Raw genomic sequence first — 23,456 nt, forward strand, 5'->3', positions numbered from 1 at the left:
TAATGATAGTCTCATAGTTGAGGTGGTTGAATGCTGCCCTGGAGAACTGGATTCTGTGCCTGTTTCTGCCACAGAGTTCCTGCGTAAGGCGAAGCAAGTTATTTACACCAAACTTTCAGAAGTGGGCACTAGCTGTGTGTGCCTCATTTCATGTGTGCCCAACTTGAGATACTGCTTTGCAAAAGTCCTGAGCGCTCACAATCACCGGTGAAGTCAGTGACAGGTCTGCTTGAATATACGAAGTACCATATAATGTGAAGTACTTTTTGGATATTTTTGACCTTGCTCTTTGTGCCTCAGATCCCGATCTATAAAGTGGGGATAATTTCTCTTCCCCTCACCTCACTGGGGGATTGGGGGATTTTCAAGTAAATGTTTGTGAAACACTTGGATACTGTAGTGATAAGCACCATAGAAAAGTCCATGAGGCAATTAATAATTCTGTCTTCATAGCAGGATTTGAATAATGTGCAGTCAATAAGGCCTGGAGGGCACACATTGTTTTCTCCTCATTGTTCAATGTATTGAAGAGCTGCTTGTTAATGCATGCAACCTTAATTCTGGCAGTTCCTAACTTTTCAGGGCTTGACTTTCCAAGCTTAATAATGTTCCTATAACACAATTTGTGTGTTATCTCCTAGGCTTTTTAAAAAAGCAAACTGGAAAAACAGATCTAGTCCTGTGGCATCATATTTACATCCACATGGTTAATTAGCAGAGCTGGAAACTTTAGATGCACCACAGAGAACTCTGCCACTTGAGTAAGTGATAGCAGCAGTAGGTTGTCATCTGTGTGGACCAGCACTAGAAAGAGAGGTCACACACAGTTTGCCAACGGGTTTGAAAGCCATTTGCTGATGGCAAGGAACGATGAGACTTAGGAATCTTTGATTCTATTCCAAGCTGTGGAGGGGAGTATATTCTAGTACACGTAAACTGTTCTGTCTGTTGATCTAAACTTGGCCCCTTCTACGCTATCCCCTCCAACATATCACTGTCACAGTCCTGTCTCTTCCCCATTCCTGGCTCCTTGTCCCATTCTCATTCTCCTTGTGTACATTATTGCAGTCTCCACTCCTCAGGCTTCTCATCCCAGTTCCAATCTCCTTGTCCAGCCAGTCCCAATTCCCTCCTCCCAGCTCCTTGACTGTATTTCTCCTTTGCTTTCTTTTTGGAAACAGCTGAACCATTTTGGCTAAAATTTAAATAAATAAGTAAATAAATAAAATAATCCTCTGGTGGACAACTACCATAGAAAATTTCAGCCCAAATGGTTGTCTGGCAAAGTTATAAACAACTGAAACAGGGGTTTTATAATGGGACGTGTCGAGCAACTTTAATAATAGGCAGGATTACCAATCTATTATAAATGTGTCAAAAGTATGTTGAGCCTTGTACAAAACTTGGGAGAGAGTGAGAACTAAAGATAGGATTCCTAACAAAAAATAAACATGTCAAACAGATACATCGTGACATTTGAAATGCCCTTTATTTTCAGATTATGATTTAATGCAGAAACAGGAGAATTTGTTTTGCCAATCTTAGCATCCACTCAAAAATCACGAGTTCTGTCTTTAGACGTGACCTCCACACCTTTGTAGTCCAAGTTCTGCTTGGCCTTTGGCAAAGGGAGAGTTCTAGGCTGCTTACATTTTAACTATTTTTTTTTTTAAATCTTTTATTTGATTTTCCTGACGGCCTGAGAAACAGGGCAAAAATACTTTCAAACAGCTGGGGTCTTCTGTTGGGTCCTGCCTGCGGTGCCTGGGACTTCAGGGTCCCCCTCGCCGTCCGCGGTGGTTGAGAGTTCCTTATCCCCCCCTGCCACCCATGGTGGCTGGGAGCTTGGGACCCTCCACCCCCCTGTGTCCTGATATTTTACTCTTATGATCTGGTCACCCTAGTTCCTGAGAAGCTTAAAAATATGTCCTAAGTGTAACCTAAAGGCCCAAAAACCAAAAGGCAAAGAAAAAGATCCTAAAATTAATTAATTTTTTTAAATCTGATGATTTTGGGGGGGTCCCCGATTCATGATTTTTTGAACATTTGGGATGGCAATACCAAATTAGAGAAGGGCCCAGCCCCTGTAATCTGTCTACTGACTCCTGCCATGTGACTGAGAATAACCTTTTGTAACCCCAACACAACTCATGTTTCTGGAGCCAGTCTCTCTCCAGCACAGGGCTGGGCCTAGACCAAATGGCGACCCAGACAAGAAGCGTCTTCAGCACCTACCTCCTCCATTGCATTTGTAGCCCATTTCATGACTTTGATGCACAATTTGCATGCATGATTTATCCCGTCATATAAAATGATAAATTGGCACACTAGGATCCGTAAAGCTGTATTTATTCATGCCATATATAAGCAAATAAAAACAATTCTTTCCTCTAAGCTTATAGAAACTTTTTAATTTTCAGAATAACTGAAATGTACTAACATCAAGAAATTTCACTGTGCACCAACACTGGGTGGACCAGTATTAAATAGTGTTACAGCAGATGATGGTGTTAGAATGTTAACCTTTTCTTGCCTTTGCCCTTGTGAACTGAAGCACAGCGTCAGAGAGAGCCAAAGACTGGCCAATGGCATTTTCAAGCAATAATAGCAAGAAGTAACTGTATTTCTTTTAAATTGTTGCACAGATAGGGATTCGATAGATCTCTCTGGAATCTCATTAAATATGTCCTTTATTAGTCCTTACTTACACTCTTCAAGTCTTAAAACACACGCAGACTTTCACAATTACACAATAAAACAAGGTTCACAACATTGCAGCTGGCTCTCACTTCACTTCAGTTCGGTCTTATATCTCGCTGACTGACTGGTGATGCCCCGTTCTTATATACCCGCGAGGGCATGGCTGACAACATTCTAGGAGGTTCAAGGAAAATGTAGGTCTCAGAAAATCTGGAAAGTTCCACGAGATTCTACAAAGGTCCAGAACATTCTAGGAGGTTCGTGAAAAATGAATCCACATATGGAATACCTGGAATATTTCACTTCAAACATTCGCTTTTTGCCTTTTGTCGCTAAGAACAAAAACAGCAACCTGAGCCTGGCACCTCCCAAGCCCGGCATCTCAGGCGATCGCCTCGGTCACCTGCCCATAAATACTGCCCTGCTCCAGGACTCCTATGTGTCACACCTGTATTACAGGGCTCAACCCACAATCCCTTCCATCCAAATACTCCTGACCTTTCTGAAAATTTGGATCTGGGATTTGAATGCTGAGGCTTGGGGGCCCATATGTCCAAAATATAAATGTCTCTCATCTAAAATGAAAAGAGGGCAATGCGTGGTTTTCAGAGTCATTTCACTTTAGCAAAAGAACAGAAAGTGGCCTGAAATTGCTTCCCGTAATTGTCAATAGGCCCGATGGAAGCCAGTTTACTGGGGCATTTCTGAAAGGCTCAAGCCTGTGAAGTGGTGCGTGCCCTCAACTCTCATTGACATCACTTTGCAGGAAGCTATCAGCCACTCAAGGATTAGGTCCCAAGCTGAGAGTGGAGAGGGAGGGAGCGAATGAGCACCTATGGATGTGGTATGCTCAGTATATATCATCCTGAATTTATCAGGCTGCAGGACCAGTGGTAGACTTGTCCCATGGGACTCTTATTCATTTACTCAGATCAAGGCTTAGCTGGCTTGCACAAACTGCACAGGCCACTGTGGGCAGTGAAAAGGTCAACAGAAGCAAATATCTCCTCTGTGCTTACAACACCCACATGCATCCTGATGGGCATGCCAGCTTTTCCTCCGGGAGTACAACAAAGCCTCAATTGCTTAGCAACACAAGGCAGATGCAGAAAATATTGCAAATGTGATCAAGACTTTTTGTTGCGGTGATTGTTGTAACGGCTGGTGGTTTGTTTTTTAAGTTAAAATATTGAATTTGATTGGATCGGGCTGACACTTTATAACATCCAATGAGAAAAGAGAAGCATGTGTGGGAGGTGAAGCGGATGATATGGTTCTGTTTTTAAGAGAGTTGGCTAATGGCACAGAGATATGATAAATAATTCTGTTTAATTTAAGGCTCAGGAGTTTCTAATCGAATTGCATCACTTGTGGCTCTAGTGCTTTTGTTCAGGTCAGAAAACCTTCCCTCTGCTACTGTGAATCATGAACAGAGGCTTTCTAAGTATTAGAGAGCCTTGTTGAAGTTAAAGGAAATCATGTTCTTTCTAATAGCACTTTACTCTGGAGGGCTGAATAGATGGACTGCTAAAGTATACACACAGTTTAAAGAAGATTGGGAGCGTGGCAAGGTTATTATGTGTAGCAAATTAGACAAGTAAACCAGAAGGGAAGGTAGAACAGCGGTTTTGTCCTGCTCAGTGAAAAAGCAACTAATATCTGCTCCCACAAAAGCTCACCCCAAAGTCAAATACCAATCTTTATATTCTTTTCATCAGATGGCGAGTAACAGAGGTTATTGGAAAGAAAGAAAGAAAAACGGCTCGCTGCTGTTAGCAATAATACATTTTAACACTGATTGGAAAATAACAGCCCATGCTGTTGTAATTAGAGCCATTGAGTTTTAATTGTTGCTGTACTTGCAGAGGCAAAAGGAGGTTTCTAGCCAAATGCCAGAGTATAAAAAATGTTTGTTTATTTGGGTTGAAACTGGGACATGTATGCTGGAAACGATCTGCAGTGCACAGTCTTGAATATCTTTGAAAGCTGAACTGTGAATAGCCTTAAGCAGTTTGCTCATGAGGTTGAGAACGAGAAGACTTACCTGAGCTGTCAATGATTTTAAAGGTGTGAGACCTTTTCCTCCACACGTCTGGGAGCATATCTTAAAGTAATAACATTAAAAGCACTTTACCCATAAAAGGAAGAAAATGACCATTCCATGCTTCACAGTAGCCTTTGCCTCTTCGGCTCATTCCACTCAGGGAGCAGGTCCCCAAGTACACAATTGCCTCTCTGTTAACACAACTGAGAAGTAATCCAAGTATACCCAGGAATTATGTCACTTTGGAAGTGATATAAACTACACTGGAAGAAGGCACCCTTATTCTGGAATAAGTGCCCGGACAGGGTGTTATACCAGTATAGTTATAATGGTAATGGTAACGATCTAATTGCAGGTTCAAGGCCAATGTGAGGAATTCGGGGAATTTACTACCACTCATCTTCATAGATTTTAAGGCCTGGAGGGATTATTATGGTCATAGATTCACAGATTCCAAGACCAGAAGGGACCACTATGATCATCTTGCCTGACCTTCTGTTTAAAACAGGCCAGAGGACTTCTCCTCAAAAAGTCCTAGAGAATATCTCTTAGCAAAAACATCCAGTCTTGATTTTAAAATTGCCCATAATCATGGGTGCTGGGTAATGTAGGTGGGGGAAGGCTTAGCCTTCCCAAAGAGCCAGGCGTGGCCCTGCCCCCTCCTGCTGCTTCTGCAGCAGAGGCTTCTCAGGCACTGCTGGGGACGCCAGGGCGCCATTTCGGGGTGGCTGGGACCGCCGCACCAGGTCTGCCGGCGGTACTGGGGTCACGCGCGGCCTCAGCTCCGGGACCGCAAGCAGGCGATGGGGCTGCTGCACTGGGGCGGCTGGAGTCGCGCTGGAGCTGCTGCTCTGGGGTGGCTGGGGCCACGTGCAGCTCAGGCTGCCCAGCTGGTGCTGGGGCTGCTGGCCAGGACTCTCAGGCAGCTGGGGGCGCTGGGGCATGGGCGTCCTGGCTCTGGAGTAGGGTGGGGCTCCTCTGGCTGCAGTGGGGGGGAGGGGGAGCTCCACGGTGGTGAAAGAGGGACTGGGAGGGGTGTAGCCTCAGGAGGAAGGGGAGGAGCCATAGGCTAGCCTCCCCCTAATGGGCGGTTCACCCGGTGCTCATGCCCATAATGGAGAATCCACCGTGACCACTGGGAAATTATTTCAATGGTTAATTACTCTTCCTGATAAAAATATATGCCTTATTTCCAGTCTGAATTTTCTAGCTTCATCTTCCAGCCATTGGATCATGTTATACCTTTCTCTGCTAGACTGAAGAGCCCATTATTAAATATTTGTTCCCCACGTAGGTACTTATGGACTGTAATCAAGTCACCCGTAACCATCTCTTTGTTAAACTAACAAGATTGAGCACCTTGAGTCCATCACTATAAGGTATGTTTTCTAAACCTTTAACTCTCTCCAATTCATCAATATTTTTCTTGAATTGTGGAAATAATATTCCAGAAGCAGTCACCCCAGTACCAAATACTGAGGTAAAATAACCTCCATTCTTACTCAAGATTCCACTGTTTATGCATCCCGGATTGTATTAGCTCTTTTGACCACAGCATCACATCGGGAGCTTATATTCAACTGATTATCTTCTACAACCCACAAATCTTTTTCGGAGTCATTGCTTCTCAGGATAGAGTCCTCTATCCTGAAAATATAGCCTACATTCTTTGTTCATAGATGTATACATTTACAATTAGCCATTTAAAACACATAATATTTGCTTTTACCCAGTTTACCAAATGATCGTGATTACGCTGGATCAAGTGATCTGTCGTCTTCATTATTTTCCACTCCCCCAATTTTTGGTCATCTGCAAACATTGTCAGGATGAATTTGTGTTTTCTTTCAGGTCATTAATGTTAAATAGCATAAGGCCAGGTACCAATCTCTGTGGGACCCCACTAGAAATACATCTGCTCAATGATGATTCCCTGTTTACAATGACATTTTATCGATTAGCCAGCTTTTAATCCACTTATTGTGGGCCATACCAATTTTATATCATTCTAGTTTTTTAATCAAAATGTTGTGTGGTATCAAGTCAAACACCTTACAGTAGAATAAGTAAATTACATCAACGCTATTACCTTTATCAACAAATCTTGTAACATCATCGAAAGATATATAGACTGATCATCTGTCTAACAGAGGCCATAGAACCTCACCCAGCAATTTCTACATCAAGCTCATGACTTCTAGTTGTGGTTATGTACGGATGGTTGCTTTTTATTTAAAATGGATACAATTTTTGTTTTTAAACAAATTAGCATGCTTTACACTGAGGATTGGGGAAAAAAAGCATGATTCTAGGTTTTACAACACCTCTACAACAACATTTTACAACTGTAGGAAACATTTTGGGGGAGTTTCATGTAAAAATTTCCCTTAAATTTCTTGACACCATGGTTTATCAAGGGAAATTCAATTAAAAGCCCGTTTTTTTCTAACTAAGCAGAATCTTGTTCTTTGCAAACAGTACAGATAGATATCCAAAGCTACTATTATGGGACTGCCTATGCTGAAGTTTACATTGGACCACTGTGCGTACCCAGTGTGAACTAGATGCTCACAGAAATGTAAGCAGTTAGTAAAAGTGTTGTGTCCTCTCCCCAGCCAAGTGCCCTGCACTGACAGTAAACTGCATACTGAGTGTTTCTGAAAATTTGGACACTTATTCTAGTGCCTAAATGGGAGCTCTTTTGAAAATCTGGCCTTAAATGTTCACTGAGCAGTTAAATATGCCAACTGTATGCAATTTGCATAGTAGCAATTCAGAGTTACGAACACCAGAGTTATGAACTGACTGGTCAACTACACATCTCATTTGGAACCAGAAGTACACAATAAAGCAGCAGCAGAGACCAAAAAAAAAAAAAAAAAAAGGAAATACAATACACTACTGTGTTAAATGTAAACTACTAAAAAAATAAAGAGAAAGTTTAAAAAAAAGATTTGACAAGGTAATGAAACTATTTCTGGGCTTGTTTCATTTAAATTAAGAGGTTAAAAGCAGCATTTTTCTTCTGCCTAGTAAAGTTTCAAAGGTGTGTAACTCAATGTTCAGTTGTAAACTTTTGAAAGACCAACCATAACGTTATTTTTCAGTTGCCTACATTTCAGAGTTACAAACAACCTCCATTCCTGAGGTGTTTGTAACTCTGAGGTTCTCCTGTACATCTGAATTTTATATATTATAGTTCCATGTAAGTCTGATTGTTTGAAGTACTGATGTAATCCAGTAGTTGGGTGATTTAAGACATGCCCATATTTCAGGCGCAATTATTTGCTGGGGTAACATTTGTATGAACAAAAAGGCTATTTTTTTAAAAATGAGGCCCAGTTTATTAAATCTATCCAAATATTTTAGATCTGAAAACAACAGAACTTCAAACATGATCATTGTAATCCACTTCCAGGAGAGCTGAGAAGATCTTCTATCTAGGAATTCAGTAAGTCATTTGCACAAGATGACCTTAAAAAACTGCTGGCAATCTACATTTTCTAAATTTTAAGCCTGTTTTCCTGAGTCTGAAAGTGAACTATGTAACTCTAATCCCACTGGTTACTAAGCAACAAGAGATTTTTCCTGACCACTTTATGGCAAGAGAAAATAAAGGGCAAAAATCCCTGGGAAATAAACACCTACAATAATTTATTGTAAATAAAAGTAACTGGGTTACAGCCCACTGTTTATTGGAGCAATAAGATGCACGGTAGCTGTACCAATTATGCTTGCATCATAATAGGCTCCTCTGAAACAGAAGTGTCTGGGCTACTTCAAACACCACCTGAGAGAGTTCACATTTTATATAAACCTCTCATCTCCCAAACGTGTATCAAATCACCCCACAATCATCCAGCCTCCTAGGAAATAGAGAACATAGCATCATAGAAGATTAGGGTTGGAAGGGACCTCAGGAGGTCATCTAGTCCAACCCCCTGCTCAAAACAGGACCAACCCCAACTAAACAGGCCTATTTAAAGGCTGGTTCAGTATCTGTGTTTTGCAATGAGAATAACATCATTCTTGGAATCACTTCTGTAATGCAATCTAGCCCCATCACCAAAGAATATATCTACCTGAGGTACTTATGGTGCCCATCACCAGAGTATCCCACTACCTCACAATCGTTAGTGCATTTATCCTTGCTACACCCCATCAGACAGAGAAGTGCTACTGTCCCCATTTTACAGATGGAGAACTAAGGCACAGAGGGTGGGGTCTGCAAAAGTTCTTAGGTGCCTAAACCACATATTTAGACAGCTAAATCCTAGTTTAGGTTCCACTGCAAACCACAAAACTCCCACCGAATCCTGCAGGTGACTTAACTAAATTGGTGCCTACATTTCTGGAGTAAAGTTCCCTAGGCAGCTATCTTTCAGTCTCTAGGTTTGCATGCTGTTGCTTCCCTCTAGGCATCTGGACATCTGTTTCCTAACTAAGTCCCAGAGCGATTCATGAACCAGGGGAAGACAGGCACTCACTCGCCTATCTCATGTGCAGGACTGCCTACCGGATTGGGTGCCTATCAAAATCTGGCCAGAGGAGGTGGTGCCCACATTATAACTTTTACCCCAGTGGTTAGAGCAATTCTCCTGAGAGCAGAGACCCTGTTCAAATCCTTTCTCCCTGTCAAGCATAGGTGGGAACTGCGCCTGTCTCCCACATCCCAGGCAAGTGCTGTAGCAACTGGGCTAACATTTACAAAGTGGGTGCCTCCACCTCCTCCTCTTTCTTCTCCTTTGGCTGCTTTGTGTGGAGGAAGACCGACACCTACCTCATTCCCTGAAGACATGCCCAAGGTGCATAAGCTGCCTGATGGCAGGCAGAGGAGTCCTGTTTGTGGCTTGCTAATCCGAGATAGACACCTTCCTGTAGCCCAGATTTAGCAACCTATCTCCAAGAGACGGGTGGGATGGAGTTTAGTACCCTTCCTCCCCCATGGCCAGCTTAGGCGGCTCACCACCTAGCATGCTGGCTTCTAAGGCACTTATTTCTCCCCGTTTGTTATATAGGAGCCAAGGTGCCGAACTCAGGCTGTGTGGGCTGCGGTGTTGTTCCTGTGATTGTCTAGACACCTGAAAAGAAGGTGGCATGATGCTCAGCACTGCAACACCTAAGTCCTTTTGTAGATCTGGGCCAGAGAGGCTAAGGGCCACATCCTCAAAGGCATTCATGCACATATCTGCCCTTTCATAATAATTAATAATAATAATAATTAATAATGCCTAGCTCTTGTATAGCATAAATCTCAAGATGTTTTACAAAGAAGGTTGGCATCTTTAACCCCATCTTACAGAAGGGGAAACTGAGGCACCGAGCTGGAACTAACTAGCCCAACGTCACCAAGCAAAGCAAGGAATTGAAGCGAGGTCTGTTAAATCCCAGGACAGTTCCATATCCATTAGCTCACACTGCCTTCCGCAGGTGCTTATGTTCACCATGTAGGAGTCACTGACATTTTCAAAGCTGCCAATCAGCTGCTGCCTAACCTCATGGGTACCTAAGTTTCCACCAGGCAGCATTTGCAAAACCGCCTAGCCCTGACTTCACCCCACAACTAAGGAGCTGCTGGGAACGCGAGCTCAAACTGAAGCCCCAGAAGCCCTAACAGGGCAGGAGAATGCCCATCTCACCAGCAGGGCCTGACCTAGTAGGTGTGCTCTGAGCACACTTACGACCTGATACCTGCTAGATGCTGCAGCAGAAGGGATGGACAGAGGCTACCAATTCATTGCAGTTGTTGGGGCAGCAGAGTACCTAGAAACAGAGAGCTGGGGTGCAGGAAAAGTAGGGTGAGCTGGAGCAGGAGACAGGCAGGTTTGGCTGTAGGGCATGGGCTCCGTAAGCTAGCTGACCTGCTCTAGGTGACTAATTCCAGCAGATGGTTTGCAGTTGAGGACCCTGAGTGGAGGAGGTGCCCAGATCTGGTCTCTCAGCCAAGCACAGTCAGGTCAACCAGTTACTGTGCTCCCTTGAGGATGTGGCTGCTTGCCTGCTAGTAATTGTACTGAAACTCCCACCTCCATTTAAATGGGCTATCAAACAGCAAATTGGGCTATCAAACAGTCATCACACCAGTGATGAGCAGGTGAAAGTCTCCCTACCCACTACTAAGCCCCGCCACCCCCCACGCCAGCCAACCTTCAACATTATTACTACTTCAGTCTAAACTGGCAGACGCTGATAAACATTATCACATCATTTTTCTCCTCACTTAGTCGACAGCTTTCCATTATTCACATTCAAATATCCAGTTGCATCACTGTTTTTAGTTGTTCATTGTGAACTGATAGAAGCTGGTCTGGGTGGAAGTGACCTCTTGGGTCTGGCTAAGCCATTCCCCTTCACTAATGGAAGACAGTCCTCTACACTAAATCCATCAACGTTTCATCTCGGCTACTTTGCAACATCTCTAATGTTGTTGCCTTAACCTCCCTTTGAAAATAATCCTATTGCAAAATTGACCTTAACATTTCTCTTTTTTTGTCTCAGTCCATTATACACTCAATAATTTATCTCCCTCTTTTGGGTGGTGCAGCGTAGCTGTGATGTATTTTGTACTACAATAACTTACAGAGAATTGATTTTTGAAAGTGACATAGCACATATACCTTGCCACATGATCAGATAGCAAGCAGTCCACAACTCAGTTAGTAATGCTTCCTCCTCTGATCAAACCGAGAAAGTAATTTTGCCAAGTGTTGATTGCCTAGGCCCGATCCTTTTAATGTCACCTGCTGCAATTCACTCTAGAGCCCACATTTTACAAAATGTCTTCTAATGTGTGTTGCCTTCTAGGTATTCAACGTCAGGTACCCAGAAACGGAGGCATTAAACTTTGGCCTTAAGCCTTCACGTGACTGACAAAATCAGAAGGATTTTTCTCATAGTGCTTCCTCAGTACAGAGGGTCGGATTTTCAGATGGCATAGCTCCACCGAAGTAAATAAAGGTGGGCTAATTTACACCAGCCAAGGAGCTGGCCCAGAAGACAGTTAATGGGGCCTTATGAAGCAACGCATTTTTATTAAATTACCACATGTACTTCAAAAGTGAATTGTTAAACTAATACTTGCATTAGGAAGCCACCATCCGAACACCTACCCCTAGTCAGCCAGGGCCTTTCAGAGGTCTCTCAGGCAAGCCTGCTCCTATCTCCTGTCAGCCAGCACCTTCTCCACAGTAGGCGGGGCTCAGATAAGAGATGTTCCTCTTTTCTCTGGGTTCACAATGTGACATACTGTTCCTCACAGTCCTGTTGAGAAGCATATGACACGATATATATTAGGTGATGGGGAAAGAGGACGGGGAGAGGGAAATAGCTTGGCAACAGCTTCTCAAGTAGACAATCAGCACTAATCTGCTAGCTAATGCAAGCTAAATCAGGGCAGTTATTCTCCATCCCTTCTTTTCCACATTTCCCCCCCACTGGATGGAAAACACCATCTAGTAAAACAACAGTGATTTTTTTACAAGCTACGTATTTCAGCGGGGTTGGGGGAATGGTTGGGGTGTGGGGTGTGTTCCTGAGGGTACTCTATGGAGCAGTTTTACTAAGTTGGTTTATTGGAAGGCTGAGATAATTCATTAAATGTACATTACTTTTGGCTGCTGGGTGGTCACCGTTTACCATTGTACGCCTAGCAGTTAGGGCACCTAGAGATTTTCCTAGGAATGTTTTTTTATTGTAGTTTAAAGTTTAAAAAAAAAGCCTCACTGGCTTCTCCAAAAGCTTGTTGCAAGGGTGAGGTGATAAAGCTGACTAAAAAAGGGCACTGAGAATCTGACAATCCACCCCCACACTCTCTCTCACTCACACTTGGCTGAAAGGCAGGCAGGGGGATTCATCTACTGCTGCTGGTTGCTGATGGTCAGCTATGACAGAGAGAGCCAAGAATCAATCACTTTGATGTTTTATCTTATCCCTAAAGATAAAGTTTAGTGGCCTGTTTGGTGACTGCTGTAATGCTACTTTACCAGGCCCTTTTGAAATACTATAGAAGCACTTTACTGCCTGTTGTGAGAGTGGAAAAGCTGACACCAACGTTGCCTTGTGAAATGGCCATCAGGGACACCACATGAATAAAGCAGTTGTGCTGACTGGTATCTTTCCCCGTTGCCCATGGATGTAACCTCTGCAATTGTCACTGGATGGCCTTATATATAGATCTATAATTCACGTGAACCTTTGTCCCAGGCCTGTGGATAGCCTTCACAGATTTTGTCCTCGCTGAGCAAGACCTCTTGATTATCACAATAGGTTACTGGGTATGAAGCTTTGGAGCTAAGACTCCAGATATGAATCCGGTCACTGCTGTGCAATAAAAAGTAACTAGGCCAGTTAGATTCCAGCTCAGAAGTATAAAGTTTGCAGGGATTTATACAGATTTTTATCTGGGTTCCATGAGCTGAACCACATCATTTGCATTTTGGGTTTCAAAACTGAGCAACCCTCAAAACTAAACTGAAAGTGACCATTTGTATATCTAATTTTGTGTGGAAATCTGAGGTTCTTTGAAAACTGTATCCAGGATGTTTCATGCACTACGAGCTGCGCAATAATATGAGAACACTCCATTCTTAGTAAACTCAACTAGGTTGTTGCTAGAGCTGGTCTGAAATTCTCTCCCCTACCCTCCCAGCCCCTATGGAAAATTTTGACTTTGTTTTTTTTTGTTTTTGTTTTTTGCAAAAACACCCGAATACAAACAATAGCTGAAAATTTCCTGCTGAAAGCCAAAATATTTCAGGCAAGCGCCATCTACAACAATGCACCCGAAAAGTGAAATAAAGAGCAAGGCTTCTTCATCTAAAAGGCAGAGGGCACTGTTTACACACACATTATGCTTACAAAACAGCGGGGCAAGTTCAACCCTGGTATTTCTCCACTGATCTCTTTGCAGTTATATCAGGGATGCATTTGGCCCAGTGTGGTTCAGTACTGTGAACAAAGCAGAGAGGAAGCAGCAAATGAATTTACCCAAAGATGTGTTTCGACTCAGATGCTTATGGAGCCACAGCACACCTTCGCTGTCAGTTTTTGGCATAGGAGACGTGAACCTTTGGGGATAACCACTGATCTGTGCCCCATTGGCCAGCTCCTGATGTTCTCGATACCTCTGTCATGGTAGAATAAATAGTGTTTTACAAATGTGCAATCGGGCATTTCAAAACTGAACACATTGGGCTGGATTGCTCCCTCCTACTGTAACCACCCTGGGAGAGGATCCCCTTGTAGATTTTCCCCCCAATCATCCAGTGGGGGATATTGATCCACCCCAAACCAGCCAAGGGGCCAGTTCTCAAACTCAGTGGATCTTCGGGGATCCACAGGCGGTATAAGCCAACTGCACAGATGTTCTGTCCATCCTGATTAGCGCTGGAGCACCCGTACATAGCTCCCAGGGAATGTGACTGCACTGGACTCCTCCATGGGGTGCGGAAGCCCCTAAAGGGGCCTCCTTAGAGGGAATTCCCCACCAGGGAGAGGTATTACATCCCCCAGTCTATTTTACATTCCCCAGGTAATCTTCATGAGGCTGGTGGGGGACAATGTGAATTCTTCAATCCCTGCTCCTTCCCCCCCATATAGATCCCTTTGTGGCGCCATGAGAAGGGGGTGACTTTGCTGCAGAAGCAGCTGACTCTGACCCCTTTTTGCACTGGAGGGGGTGGGATGGGAAAATCTGCACATGCAGGGTTTTTTCCTTCCATGCGTGGATGGAGGAGGCGCTGTCTTGCCCTTTCACTCCTTTCCTCCCCTCCCCCGAGCAAAGCCACAGCACTGTAATATTCCTTGTGGATTGGTAAGAGGAAACTACTGCATACAAGTGAGTCTGAATTCTGGGAAATAGAATAGCACCAGCTAATAGCATGTAACAGGGCACTTACAGCCTTTGAGTCATTCCTTCTCCAGTAATCTGTATGTCTGAAATCAATACACTTGCTGAATCCCACCAGTTTATTAGCAATGCTGCTTCTTGTGAGCCTCTTGCTCTCTGCCTGGCCCCTGGTGCGCTAGTGGCTAATCCACCTGAAATGCTGAAGCAACACAGAGCATCTTCTTCAGGTGTGAGAAAGCTTTCTCCTCAGTGCAACAGCAAAACTGGAAAAAAACTCTGCCCACCCCAGCCCCTAAGACGAACACATCAAAAATGTAACATGTATTTTCTAGCAACATTCTGGAAACTCAGTATTCAGAAACTGAAATTCTTTAGAGACAAATAATTATCACACTTTCCCTGTAAACTCCAGCATAGAAAGTATTGCAAATCTCAAGTTCTATCCCTACAAAAATAGTTGATAATCTCCTCGCAGATGTCTGACATGCAGCATTACAGAGCACAAGGTAGTTTGGGTTCAACAGAGCTGCTGGTACATAAAACTTTCCATTGTAGCCCTCTTAAGTATACTGATACATCCATTGCAAGTGGAAACTCTCACTGTATGAAGATGTATTTCATGTCATGGTAAAGATGTGCAGGAGGCAGAGACATTCTACTGCAATTCGATATAAGATATTTTGTGGTTAAACTCATGCCTACTGTAGCTCCATTAAACTTACTGGGATTAATTTGTCTCATGACGTTTTCTGAGTTTCTTCAATGAAAATACTGGCTAGCTATAACAGAAGTTCAAAAGAAAACTGTAATTTCAACCAGACTTACTATGTATGGTATTTGAATATGGCTATCTCAGCATCCTACAGTTAAACAGATATACTGAACAGCCATAGATAACGAGTTGTTATAACAAATGTTGAACTATATCTTTAGAAATACATTTTATTACATTTCAGAATTAATGCCGTGTCCATGAAAGTGAGGGGACGAATCCTGAGTTTTCTGAGCAATGTACTGTTACCCCCTTTGACCTGAGCAGTTAGCCAATATTCACAGCCTTGTGGCTTATTTGCGTTAGAAAGAGAAATTGTTGATGGAGTCAGGTATTTCTTTGTGCAATCCTATTTATGTACATGGAGTCCTGTCTCCCTCAATACAGTAGGAATCAAACAACAGGAAACAATTTCCTTGCTCTATAGTCCAAGCCTCTTTTTCCACCAGTACGCTGCCCCAAAAGCTCTTTCTTAGCTTTCTCTCAGGGCTATGGTACAAGATATTCTCTGGCTGCCCTTGGCTTTTTGCTGCCTTGTTTGTCTGTTACTGTGATGTTTTCTAGCCCTGTCTGCTCTCCTCCCCGAGCTATACCAAAACTAACACCCAGTTTTCTGTGTTTACATTCAGTCCCCAGTCAATCCTGTCCACCTGCATAGCTCAACTCTTGACCAACCTTGCATGTGCCTGCCTTTTGGATAGTGACTCCTACCATTTCAGCTATCCAAAAGGAGCTTAACTGCCTCTTAAATGTATCCTGAACGAAAGGTGGCTATTATATCCATCAGCTTCAACAAGGGTTTCACCAGACCCCTAGCAGAAGCCTAGATAGGACAGGAAGGAGCTCTGCAAGCTTCCTGACACAGCTTGGCCAATGAACCTTCTGAACTATAACCCTCTTGATTTTCCAGTCTTGAAGCGTCACATAACCCCACCCTATGCACCATGCACTTCTGAAACATCCTTCACCATTCCAGTCTTGAGGTCCCCACATAGCTCAGCCAATACATCTTGCTCCTGAGTTGCTATACCCCAACTAGTCCAGACCCCTGCACAGTTCTTCCAGTGCACCTCCATTTTGAACCACAACTCCCTCTGCTATTCTAATCCCACTGACTTCAATGAGAGCTGGATGAGCAGCTAAATCCTTTGTAGCATTTGACCATCACCCAGGCAACCTTCCTGCCAATGAAGGATTATTCTCAGTACATTTTTTAGTGTTTTGCCCAGTTTAATTTTAGCGGTCCTGGGCAATAGTGCTTCTGCCATTTCCCTTGACAGATTGTTCCAAATCTTAATACATATCACTCTCAGGAAGCTTCTTCTGATATTCAGTCTGAATTCTCTCTGTGAATTATAGTATAGTTCTGCTTCATCCTTGGAGCCCCATCCAGTACCCATTTATGTCAATGGGAATCTTTCCATTGGCTTTTCATGGAAGTTGGATTAGGTCCTTTGCCTGAAAATATTTGACAGGCCTGGGGCTGTCACCATGTCTGTTTGAAGTATTTTTTCAAGCTACTCCAAGACTTCAGATATTGTGTAGTTGGGAGCTGTAGATATAAGCCCTAGAGGGTAAGGTGCTGTCTTCTCCCCCACTGAGGTAAGGTTGCCTTCTGCTCCCAAATGCTGGTGAACTGGTGGAAAGAATGGCTTCATCAGCATAAGTTACTTACCCAGAACTGCAGTAGACAGAAGCTCCAGAGGGGAAGGAGTTCTGTGCCCCTATCTACTGGTGAGCAGGTGGAACTATGGCAATTAGAGAGCTTCATTTGCTTAAGCTTTCCACCCAGAATTCCTTCAGTCGGACTTTGGGAGTCACCATAACTACAAAGTTCAGAACTGGGTTGCTAGCAGAGAGAAAAAGAGAGGGGAAAGGACTCCGACCTTTGGGTAAGGAGCATATCTCTGGTGGCCAGGCCTCTGCTCAAAGGTCCTATTATGCTACTGGTTCCTCTCCACTGAGGATCCTGTGCTGTTGGGAGGGCTCTTGGATGGGAGAGGATACAGAGGTGACCTCTCAGTGGGGTGCAAGGCAGAGAGAGCTGTTTGCAGAAGATGCAGAGGAAAGCAGCGGAGCTGTGTGAGCACTAGGGAGGCACCTCCTACTTAGACACTAAGGCTATGTTTACACTGATGGTGGCAAAATCGCCGCCGCCAGATTGATCTTTCAGGACTGATTGAGCGGTCAGTGAGACCCGCTCAATCGATCAGGAAGTCAACTGAGTAAGTCCACCCCTTCAAGTTCCCGTCGGCTCAGTGCAGTGTAAACAACGTGCAGAAGCAGTCGATGTGAGTTACGCAAACTACTCTGTGTAGTTTGCGTAACTCCCGTCGACTGCTGCCGAATTTCCAGGTAAGTGTAAACCAGCCCTAAGTAAAACCGAAAACAGTATAGCTGAGTGTAGAGAAAGAACTGTGTTAACTTGAAATTGTATGATCGCAGATGCTTTTATAGTGTTGTAACTGTATGAGGGATGTGTTGTTGGACATATGCCGCTCGTGCACAGAGACAAAGAGGCTTGGACTCCTCCTGCTAGCTCCACCCAGCTGGGCTGCCTGTTTGGAATTTGGGGGTTTTTGAATTGAACAATGGTCTGTTGGCTCCCGAGGAGAGAGAGAGCAGCATCAAGGGAGGGGTCGGAGAGTCAGAGTTATCAGGAAGGAAAGCACTGCCAAGCTCTGATCAGATCAGGGTTTCCTTCTGGGAGTAAGAAGTAGAAGGGTTACTGAAAGCTATTGTTGTGTTTACGTTATGATTACTCTGGGTGAACTGAAAGTTCAGTGGTTTTTCAAACCCAGATGTCAAAAGGCATAGTCAGTTGGTGTGGTCTGATCTGCAGGGCTCTTGAAATAGAGTTAAGAAAAGCAGCCCGGATTGCCCAATATTTACAGGCAAATGTCTTGTGAGGAAGCTTAGGGGATCATCTTCTTTTGTATGGCTTAAAAAAAGCAATGTTAGATATGTAAGTCAAGGCTGGTGATCCAATTGATTGTTTCAGATGACATGGAGTGAATGGCAGATACCACCAGGATATGATTGTTTGGGACTTTGATTGATGGGGTGTTCGCTAGTTTGAAGTCCATTTCTAGGACTGTGATTCAGTCCCCATTTATGGAGAAGGTAGGCACATTTGTTATTTGTTGCGATTCAAAATGGACAAAATTTTCCATGGGAGTGAAAAGCCATTGGGTTCTTCAGTTCAGTCTTTGATGAGGTATTTCTTCAGGACACAGGCATCCTTCCAACTTGGCTCCCCATTGATCTTCTGGGGAAAACCCTGTGTCTCCTAGCTCTTGTGCTGCAAGCCAAAAAGGTTTTCTGGGTTTGAGTTGGAATCTCAGTCTATTATTTAAATCTTCATGTACTAGAAGGTCCTTGTTTCCTCAAATATGATGGGACCCCTGAAGAATTCTCATGTCACAACCAATTTCAGGTGGATGGATATGTGCCAGTATAGGAAGCCACGGTGGTGGCATTGATTTTACTGTGCCTGTAATAATCCACATGACAGTGTTAAGAATTGACAAGTGATATGTGGGAACTATGTGTCCAGACAGGTGAGCAGTGTTCTGTGGTAGAGTAGACAAGGGTCAGTGAAAAAGTCCATAGAGTTTTTCCAATGGCTTCCCAGGGCATTCTTGCCAGTTTCTGGTTGAGATTTACATGCATCTTTATTTTGTCTTGAAAATTTTTCAGGTGCTGGTGGTATATGAGGCGTTGGTCTAATGGCACATTAAGATATTTCAGGGTGGGGGTCATGTCTTATCTGCTGGCCATAGAAATCCATTTGCAGGTCTGCCCTAGCCTTTTGATTGTTTAGATGAAATACTGACACAATAGTCTTAGTGGTCTTTGGTTTTAGCTGCCAGAATAAGAAATATCCTTCCATGATTTTTAAGGTCCTCAGTTAGGATTTGTTCTCTGGTATGCAAATATTGTGCATGAGTGGTCAAAGCAATATCATCAGCATTTATATAGTTCATGATGATCTTTGGGCAAGGTTGCAAGTGTAGATATTAAACAGGATCAGTGCTAGACTGATCCTTGCGGTAGCCCATCATTGACGACAGTGCATGCTCTGCTGACCTGGTCACCAAGGAAAACATGAAACCTTTAGTTGGTAAGAACCTCTCAGAAGAAATTGATCATTGCATTGCATGGGAATAATTTTGCTGGTTTTTAGGAGATGGCCATTCCTCCATCAGGTGTCATAAGCAGCAGATAGATCTAAGAAAGCTGCCCCAGTCTTGAGTTTTGGCAGGATTCCAGCCTCAGTGTGTGTTGTTAAAGCCAATACCTGGTCAGTGCCGCTGTGGCCTGGTTGGAAACCTGCTTATTCATTCGATAACATTGCTTCACCAAGTGGCACAATCCTTGCCAGTAATATTCTCCCCGGGAGCTTGTATGACATTCAGAGGATAAGGCCAGTCTGATGAGGAATTACTGGTTGGCTTCCCAGGCTTGGCAGTGGCAATACAGATAGCTCCCACCCATCCTCAGGAAGAGCCCTGAGGAATAGATAGTGGAGTATAGTGCTGCTAACCATTTCTGTCCCTTGGCTCTGAGGCTTTTAAAGAAATTCTGGAAAGACACTATCAGGTCCTGTAGATTTCTCAGCTTTCATGAGTGAAAGGGCCTTATTTACATCCTCACCAGTGAAGGGCAATAATGAGGGGAGGAGGCGGGTAGTCAGCTGCCTATTCGTTGGTGCTCTCGGTGCAGTTTGAACGTAGTAGACTTGTCCCCTGGTGCTTTTGAATTCATCGGGAGTGCTCTTGTGATCTTGGCAGCAGGTTTCGATGTTTCACTGGGTTTGCAGCCCGAGGCTGATGCAATCATAGCCAAGTTTTGTGGTTGGAATCAGCGAAGTCCAGAGCTTCAACGGTCTCGACCCATCTTTGACAGTTCGCTGGATTCAGTGACTCTTATAGGGCTGTTGCAGCGTTAGGGTCCCCAGCACTTCCATTTCCTGTTTCCCGCATGGGGCAGATGATGACACCATCTCTTGATCTTCCCTGGAACATGCTACGGCACAACCAATGTCATCAAATCGGCATCTGGACATCTCTCAGCGAAGTCCCAGGTTTAACAGCAATGGAAATAATTACTCTGCAAAAAGTGACGTCTTCCAAAGCCACTTTAAGAGAACTGTAGGCCCAGCTCTACGAATTTTCCAATTGAATGTCACTTGGGGGGTTAAAGGCTGTAATAGCAACCCAGAGCACCAGTGTTGAACAAGGTGCGTGCCAGGAAGGGGTAGGTCGTGACACTGGGCTGGGTGGGGGAGCCTCAGGACAGGCCTCTTCCCTTCCCCACTCGACCCGCTCACCGCCATGTCTCTCCATCCCCCCACTCGGTCCCCCTCCTCTCTTCCACACTCCTCCTCCCCCCAGATTGTGAGTGACAACCAGAGCGGCTGAGTGGGGAAGGGGGTAGGGATGTGACGAGCAGTGGCGGGGGGGGGGGGGGGCAGGTAAGCAGAGGAAGAGGAGGGATGCAAGCTGCGAGTGACGGTGGGGAGGCCAAATCGGGAGGAAGAGTGATGTGGCTAGAAGAGAACATCAGGGCTGGGTGAGGTGGTGTCTGGGGTGGAGCGTAAGCAGGGCTGTGGGTGGAAGAGGCCTGGGCCCTTTAAAACTGTTGGGCCCCTGGGCAATTGCCCCCTTCCCTCCACCCCCATTGGCAAGCCTGGAGTTACGTATTCATGAGATGGCCAATGCCTGTGAGTGATGAGGGCCCCAGCTTTGTAAATGAGACAGTTCTGGAAATATTAATACTCAGCTAATTTTACAAGGCCCTATATAAGCTTACATCTTCAGGTGCAGAGCTCAAATCATCCTTGAAGCTGGCCCTGTCTCAATGTCAGTCTATGTCCACAGATGATATTGCATAACATGAATCGTCTGTCCTCCATGTGTAAGAGCATAGACCGAAAACACAGGCCACACAAATCCAGTATGTGAGAAAAGATTGAATCTAGAGCAACTCTATGGAAATCAACATAGCTATTCTTCAGTCATGCTAGTGTAAATGAGAGCAGAATTTGACACCTGGTCTTGTGTGTTTAGAGCACAATGATCCTACACAAATAATACACCATAATAATATGGCTCCCAATAGGCACTTACAATTGCTTTATTAGGTATCTTTTCAGTGCTCCAGTTGGCGCCGAGGTGACCTAAAGTTGTGCAGCAATTCCCCAGAATGAGACATCCTATAATTCAGTTATGGAATAAGTAGCCCCTAATGAGGCATATGGATATAAAGATCCAATTCTGTGCGGTTGCACTGAAGTAAATCTGGAGCAATTCCACTGAAGTCAATAGATTTAACCCTGATTTACACCAGTGTAGCAAAAAGCAAAATCTCATCCTTAGAAAGAAGTCTAAAGAAAAACCACAAGATGTTGAGAAGAGTGCTTTTTGGAAGTCGTTCACTCTTCTTGCCTGTCCCTCCCTCTTCTCCTTTCTTTCTTCTGTTCATCTACCATTCAAAACAAGCACCTTGGCAAAGTCCCATCTGATAGCTAATGTTCATATTTTCTGGATTTGCTTAATGCCTCTTGTAACACTTAACAGATCTTAGAAAGTTCAGGTCATTGAGTGCTCAGATTGTCTGATGATCTCTAACTACTAATTAGCAAAAAATAAAAAAACAGACTACAATTGATCCCTCCTCTCTTGATATGTCCATTTGATAATGGCTCCAAAGTGTGCAGTGTGGAAGACATCAACATAATTAAATGTGTATTTAGCAAGATTTCCCCTTAAAAAAACTCAGTACTGATTTTCAGTTCAAAATATAACCATGGGTTTGGGAGACGATAGAATAGGTTGTGCTGATGGGGGAGTGACGCTAGACGTGAAAAAGCATAGAATCAAATATAGTATAAATCTTTAATAAACCAATATGGACCATAGACTCTCTATGAATAGAAATTCCATGCTTGAATAATAAGAACATAGCATAGGGATATACTACCAACCACGTGACCAGGACGGTGATGACTGTAGAATGCTCAGTGAGATTAGAGATACTATAAAAACAGAAAACTCAGTAATAATGGTTGATTTCAACTATCCCCATATTGACTGGGTACATGTCACCCCAGGACAGGATAAGAAACTGCTTCTTGGAGCAGCTAGTCCTGGAACACACAAGAGGAGAGGCAATTCTTGATCTAGTTTTAAGTGGAGCACAGGATCTGGTCTAAAAGGTGAATATAGCTGAACTGCTTGATAATAGTGACCATAGTCACTATATCAGCTTAACAGAATAGTCAGCTTAACTTCTGTACCCGGAAAAGTAATGGAGCAAATAATTAAGCAATAAATTTGCAAACATCTAGAAGATCATAAGGTAATAAGTACGTCAGCATGGATTTGTCAAGAACAAATCATGTCAAACCAACCTGATAGCTTTCTTTGACAAGGTAACAAGCCTTGTGGATAGGGGGGAGGCGGTAGATGTGGTATATCTTGACTTTAGTAAGGCTTTTGATACTGTCCCGCATGACCTTCTCTTAAACAAACTAGGGAAATACAATCTAGATAGAGCTACTATAGGGTGTGTGCAAAACTGGTTGGAAAACCATTCCCAGAGAGTAGTTATCAATGGTTCACAGTTATGCTGGAAGGACATAACGAGTTGGGTTCCACAGGGATCAGTTCTGGGTCCGGTTCTGTTCAATATTTTCATCAATGATTTAGATAATGGCATAGAGTACATTTATTAAATTTGCAGATGATACCAAGCTGGGAGGGGTTGCAAGTGCTTTGGAGGATAGGATAATAATTCAGAATGATCTGGACAAACTAGAGAATTGGTCTGTGGTAAATAGGATGAAATTCAATAAGGACAAATGCAAAGTGCTCCACTTAGGAAGGAACAATCAGTTTAACATGTACAAAATGGGAAATGACTGCCTAGGAAGGAATATTGCGGAAAGGGATCTGGGGGGTTATAGTGGACCACAAACTAAGTATGAGTCAATAGTGTAATGCTGTTGCAAAAAAAGGAAACATGATTCTGGGATGTATTAGCAGGGGTGTTGTAAGTAAGACACGAGTAGTAATTCTTCTGCTCTACTC

The sequence above is a fragment of the Emydura macquarii genome, unplaced genomic scaffold (genome assembly GCF_026122565.2).
Source record: "Emydura macquarii macquarii isolate MOO-44397 ecotype Brisbane River unplaced genomic scaffold, CSIRO-AGI_Emac_v2 contig_719, whole genome shotgun sequence".
NCBI lineage: Eukaryota > Metazoa > Chordata > Testudines > Chelidae > Emydura > Emydura macquarii.